This window comes from Diabrotica undecimpunctata, unplaced genomic scaffold, assembly GCF_040954645.1.
Source record: "Diabrotica undecimpunctata isolate CICGRU unplaced genomic scaffold, icDiaUnde3 ctg00001360.1, whole genome shotgun sequence".
NCBI lineage: Eukaryota > Metazoa > Arthropoda > Insecta > Coleoptera > Chrysomelidae > Diabrotica > Diabrotica undecimpunctata.
The window spans coordinates 7,085-14,168 of record NW_027312205.1 but is presented as its reverse complement, the minus strand read 5'-3'; positions in this window follow the sequence as shown (position 1 = coordinate 14,168).

Sequence of the window (7,084 nt, the reverse complement as noted above, 5' to 3'; positions counted from 1 at the left end):
ATAACGCCACACCCTGTACATAAACATAAATTTCTAATTACTATAGCTATACAATAGATATGCATCGAAATAAACTATACATCGAAACATAAATTGGTTTTTCACATAATTGTTAAAAACTGCTTCTGCCTTTTAGTTGTATATAATCCTGATCCGGCCAGAAAGAAATATTAGACAGAGCATGATGCCGATGAGATATAGCGCTATAAATAAGAGCTCAACCAACACTGGGTCGGGAAGTATGATGGCAGCGGTGATGGTAACAGCAGCAACTTGCGATCAGAAACAGAACGTGCAGAAACACGTCTCGCCTATTGAACCTGTAGTTGATGGTAAGTATTCATTATTTAATTAGTTATAGATCAATTGAGTCGATAAAAATAGTGATTATACAGGATGATCCAATTAAAACAAATAACCTGAAATGTCTTCCATGAAAAAGAAAAGTTGTTACATACAATTTTTCTGGATACTTTGAAAACTATTCTCTTAAAGCTCTCAGTTCTCTGACAGCTCTCTATCAGTATGCTATCTACGAATCTTGTATTGCTCAAAATTTTTTCGTTTATTGCTATATCATATTTTTCTCCTAATAATACTTCTTTAAAGATACGTAGATATATAAAGAAAGATCCCGACTGCATCCTTATCATAGTACGTGAGATCCTGATCACATATATAAGGGAAAATTTCGACCACATCCTTATAGCAGCGTCTTAGAATTCTCAGAGAGATCCCGGATACATCCGTTAACTTTAAAACAAAATGTCAACGTGTAGAGAGCACATTCTGAGTCGACTGCTACATACATGTCATACGTCTAATGTCGCGTTTTATGTTAAACGTCGTATAAAATGTCTCATAAATTGTCAAATGTTATATAAAACGTCATAAGAAAACGTCGAACGATGCATAAAACGTCGTACGTCGAATGTCACATAAATGCCATACCTCATACGTTTGTACATTTGCTGGAGGTCTATGTCTATCGGACTATGAAAAGGCATTCGACACCGTAAATCAACAAAAAATGTTGGAAGCCTTGACAGAATGCCGAATTGACTATCGGTATATAAATATAATTAAACATATATACCAAAACGCAACAGCCAGTGTTAGAGTGGGGTGATCGTCAAACCCAGAAATTCCCGATACAACGTGGAGTACGCCAGGGGGGACACCATATCGCCGAAACTGTTCACTACGCTTTTGGAATATATATGTAAAAGGGCAAAACTGACCGACAAGGGCATAAACATAAACGGAGAAAAGCTTAGCCATCTAAGGTTTGCAGATGATATTGTACTAATAGCTGATAGGATAGATGAGGCCAAAGAACTTTTAAATCAGCTCTACCTTTCCTCGCTAGAAGGGGAATGAAAATAAATATATCTTAAACCCAGATGATGACAAATATTGTAGTCAGCGAAGATATATGCGTAGGAACAAGATCCATAGACCAGGTAATGGCCTATAAATACCTAGGTCATGAGATTCGCATAGGAAAAGATAACCAAACCGTTGAGCTTCTCCGTCGTATAAGACTGACTTGGGCAGCCTTCGGCAAGCTGAACCATATTTTCAAATCGTCTGATATACCAATATGCCTTAAAATAAAAACGTTTAATCAGTGTGTTTTGCCAGTGTTAACTTACGGTGCGGAAACGTTGACCATGACAAGGAGAACAGTTTAAAAGATCAGTGTGTATCAAAGGGCGATGGAGCGTGCTATGTTGGGCGTTTCACTACGAGACAAGATCCCAAATCGCCAGCTACGACAAAGAACAGGAGTGGCTGATGCAGTAGAGAGAGTAGCAACACTGAAATGGAACTGGGCAGGTCACGTGGCTCGAATGACAGATAATAGATGGACAAAGCGGATACTGGAATTGAGACCAAGAGATGATGCCTACCGAAGCAGAGGTCGTCCACCAACACGTTGGACTGACGATCTAAAACGTTGTCATAGGAATTGGATGCAAGAGGCACAAGATCGAAATAGATGGAAAACTATGAGGGAGATCTATGTCCAGCAGTGGATAAGCGAAGATTGAATGATAAATATGTCTATCGGCAAGCACAGCAGGTCTATGTTTATCAATTGACGTTGCCACGTGCAACGAAGATACTGCATTTGGCTCCATGGGGGCGGGGGCATAACTATGTATCGATGAAACAGCATTTTGACTTCACCTGTGCGGGAATCGGTATGCCGATTCTGGACCACGATGGGGGCCAACGAATACGTACCTCATGATAAGTTGGCATAGAATACTCTGAGATAGCGCGTCGACGTTGATCTAGAACCCTCTGACAGTTTCAGACCACGTTGGCCTAGAACCCTCTGACAGTTCCAACACAGCGATAAGGATGTATCCGGGATCTCTCTGAGAATTCCAAGACACTGCGATAAGGATGTGGTCGGGATCTCTCCTTATATGTGGTTAGGATCTCTCGTATTATGATAAGGATGTGGTCAAGATATCTCTTTATATATCTACTAAGATAGCTTCCTATAAAGGTTAAGTAATAATTGGGATAACACGCATTAGTTCCGAACTCCTCTTTTAACCATTATATTTACTATTTTCACATCTTTAATCATAGCAGTTGCGCTCTTATTGTAATACAAATTAATTATAATACACATTATATTTGAACTGTTTAATTTTTTCTCTCAGTTCTCTACTAATTTACATCTAAACATCTTTTGTATGAGTACATTAAACGTGCTTTTCTCGTACCCTATCCTGTTCTGAATCCAAACTGAGTGTCATTTATATCGTCCTCCTTGTATTGACGTATTTAAATTTAAAATCGTGTACTCTACTATAAACATGTTTCAGACATATTCTACAAGCAAGCCAAAACCAAAGACACCAGTACTCAAACATCTCCAAATACAGAAAAACGGTTCGTGCCCGCGCCGGACGCAGCCCCCAAAATCAACAACAACTACAACATCGGAAACGGTCCTGCAAACATTTCACAAGAAGCGGCCAAATTGAAGGAACTGACGTCATAGCAATCAGCCGTCACCAATGTTGCTACTTCAGACAGTAGACCTTCCAGTTTGAAACGGAAAGCTGTGCAGGTTTAAGTATTTGGTTAGGGGATGGTAGAGCTTTTGGTTTTATCGGAATTCGACAAAATCTAAAACTATGCTAACATATTCTTAATGTATCAATGTTTTACTTGAGAGCTACTTTACTTATATATTATCGTTTGGAGACACCGATTCATTTCAGTTCTTTTTTTTTTTTAACGTAGATATAAAATCTCCTTCCAAGGCAAGTATCAAACCACGTAACAAGTGTGAAAGTTAGCTGTAATATTTCAAGAAATGACAAATATACTCAACATTCGCCAGTATTTTTTAAAAAGATCAATTAGAGAAAAAATCGGTTACGATTACAATTAATGTTAAAATCCTTGGGTGTACAAATTGGCTTTATTTCAATATTTAACACATTTAATACCTCGTTTATTAAAGGTATCTAGCAATCATACCAAGACAAGACTAATTATTTTACATACGACCGACGGGAGTCCGAGAAGTAATTAGCTCCACCGCCCGATGGCGCCACTATTATAAGATTGTAACGAAATATTTTGCCTACCATAGGGTATTACTAATAGGGATAGAAGATTGGGGATAGAAATTACTGGGGGCGAAGATAAGGCAAGCAAAATAAACGCTACTTGTGCGAACGGCACTCAGGGTTTTTTAGGAGAGCTGGGGTCGTAGATAAGTAAATGACATGGGGTCAAATTGGGGCAACTACAAAAATATAAAAAAAAATGGTCATGAATCTATTGGGATAAACAAAATAACAAGAATCAGGAAACACCTCTAGTAATTTAGAAAGAGCGCCACTTCGAGGTGCCTAATTACAGCTAGTTGTAACTATCGAAATAATTATTAAAAATGCAAAACATATCTTTTTAAATTAAACTCAAAAAAAGGGGTTAGTTAAAAAAATAAACAAATGTTAAGACACAAAATTTAACATTTATTGTTGTGTCACAACTAACAGTTACAAATAGACAATGCAAAAATATTACAACAAATAGTCGCAAACTACAAAAATACAAAAAAGAGTTACATGTGTAATCTGTTTACAAATTCCAGGAGTTGGAGATACTACAAAAACTTACAAATGTTACCGCACAGAGATTAACCTTTTTTTTTTAAAAAAAACAAAACAAATAAATATCGAAAATAATAAAGCTAGCTGTCATATATTAACATTAAATTTAAAACAAAACTGAACAAATACAATGACAGCTAAAAACAAACCATAAAATTTACTACTTTAAATATTACTATTTTTAAATTTTAACGAAAGCAATTATTGTTAAAAAAAAGTCTGTCTTTACTTTAAAATTTGATCACAAAAAAAAAGTTACCTTAATTCACCAAAAAATTGCACCAAAACTTCTGGAACCATAACCGAAACTATAACTGGGGGTAGACATGGGCCTCACTCTCTGTGCAACGAACACACGAACAAATCCATCTCCATACTGCCAAAAACCCTGAGGCGACAACCAGGGAGAAACAAAACGAGGATGGAAACGACTATTCTTCCAATCCTCACTTAAAAATTCAACTGAACCATCAACTTCACACTGCTACATATTTTTTACGAAAAGGGGCAAAAACAGAATACTCCACAAATTCGACTTGAATTTGGACATAACACTGAAGACAACCGCTCTTCGCGGCTCCAACGAGTATGATGAAATTATCTTTAAAAATTGATCGCATAAGTTGGAATAAACAAAGCACTTTGGGTATAAACAAAACACAACGGAAATTAAGACGTAAATTATTAATTTGAAAACGCAATATCGGGCGGTTTGAACAAAGAAATATCAAATAATTTGCGCCTGTGACATAAACAAACAATAAAATAATTTATTATCGACTTGGCGACGTGAAAAGAACGAAATATTATTTGGGTCTTAAATTGAAAGATGCGAACTAAGAAACATTAAAACTCTGAGATAGCGCGTTTATAATGCATAATATAAGGGGATTTCAATTTAATACATATACGATAGGATTTCAATACATTTCATATGCTATAAGATAAATTTATTATAGTATTATATACAATATGATATAGACCTATAAGTCTTCTTAGTCACCTGTACAAACTCCTTACAAGAATAGTAACGAATCGTCTTAAGAAAAAACTTGATTTCTACCAGCCAATAAAGCAAGCGGGATTTCGTGCCGGATTTAGAACAAATGATCACCTACAGAGCATTAAAACCGTAATAGAAAAGACTATTGAATACAATCGACCACTCGTTTTGTCTTTTGTAGATTTTTATAAAGCCTTTTACACGGTAGAATTTGACAAAATCCTGAAAGCACTACAAGCATATCGCATTGACTACCGATATGCAAGGTTAATTTACAATACATACAAGAACGCAACTATGTCGATGAAACTACATAAAAACACGGATCATATCCCAATCAGCAGAGGAGTCCGACAGGGTGATACCTTATCGCCTAAACTGTTAACAGCAGTACTAGCATATGCTTGTAAAAAACTCATCTGCAATGAGAAAGATCTGAACATTGACGGTAGATAATTAACAAATCTTGAATTCACATACGACATAATTTTGTTCTCGGACAACTTCAAGGAGATATGTACAAGGCTACGTGAACTTCAGTTAGTGTGGGTCCTAAAATAAACATCTCCAAAACAAAATTCATGACAAATCTAGTACCTAGCGGAAATATCAATATTGGAGACAACGAAGTAGAGCTGGTGGAAAAATACATATAGCTTAAACAGGAAATAAAGATCACAAGAGACAAACAAACATGCGAGTTACGAAAAAGAATCAACCTAACATGAACAGCCTATGGAAAACTCAAAGACATCTTTAAATTGATATACCAATTTTTTTAAATCGTAAAGGCGATCCGCCTGAAACTAGTTTCTCACTAGTTTTAAATCGTTATTTTAAAATAGTTGCGTCGTGGGAGCTGGACTTTAGTTTAACGAGTTTCAACGTTATCGCACATGGGTTTTTAATGAGCCACACTCACGTACGTGAGCAAGGTAAGGTGAGCGAAATAGCTAAGGTAGTAGGCATCTCAAAAGATTGTGAGAAAGCTGTCGGCGCAATATGTGCCATGTTTGCTCACTTCAGTCAACAAGCGCAACCGTAAGGCTACTTTAGTAATCGTCGACAAAACATCGAAGTAATGGTACATACCAGAATCTAAGGAATAGTCAAAATAGTTGACTTTAGTAGCGAATGTGCTCCGAAGTGGGCGAATACTATCCTATCGGTCGGAAAGTGGATAACCACCGTGTTCTGGGATTCACAAAGTGTGATCTATATCATATTTTTAAAAAAAGGCATTACAAATATTCTTCATGGCGTATTCTTCAGATTTGGCCCCGTGCGACTGCTGCTTTTTGTTTTCAAACACGAAAAAATATTTTCTAATCATAAATTTGAGTCGAAATTTGAGACCTCGTCATTGTCGCCACAGAGGCTTACTAAATATACTTTTCAGTTGAGTTAAAGGAGTTGTGAGTAGCGTTGGATAAAGTGTATTGGCTTAAACCGACAGTTTCTCAAAATTTTTGTTTGTCTTAGGTACGCCAATCAAGGTACATAACGATTTCCTTATAGAGAAATTAAACTATGTTTGACTTGTAAAAAGTACGTTCTATCCTGAATATCCCTCGTGATTTTCGTCAAATAACTAGTAACAAACACTTTTCCAATTTTGTGTTTTGGACTAATCAATAAACTTTGATAAACTAGGTATGTGTTTTCGATGTGTTTGAATGGCGCAATACTTGCGTTGATTTAATTAAACATTATTGTAAACTCGTCAACAACATGACGAGTAGAATCGATTACGAAGTGAAAAAAATAAATTATTTGTTTTTAACTCAATAAAATCACTAATAATAATTGCTAGCATTGGATTTAAAGGCAACGTTCCTTCTCTATTTACTTGTTTTTAGTTAAATTAAAGCATTTAAAACTATAAAAATATACTTCTAAAAAGCAAAGTATGTGCCGGTTGAGACATATG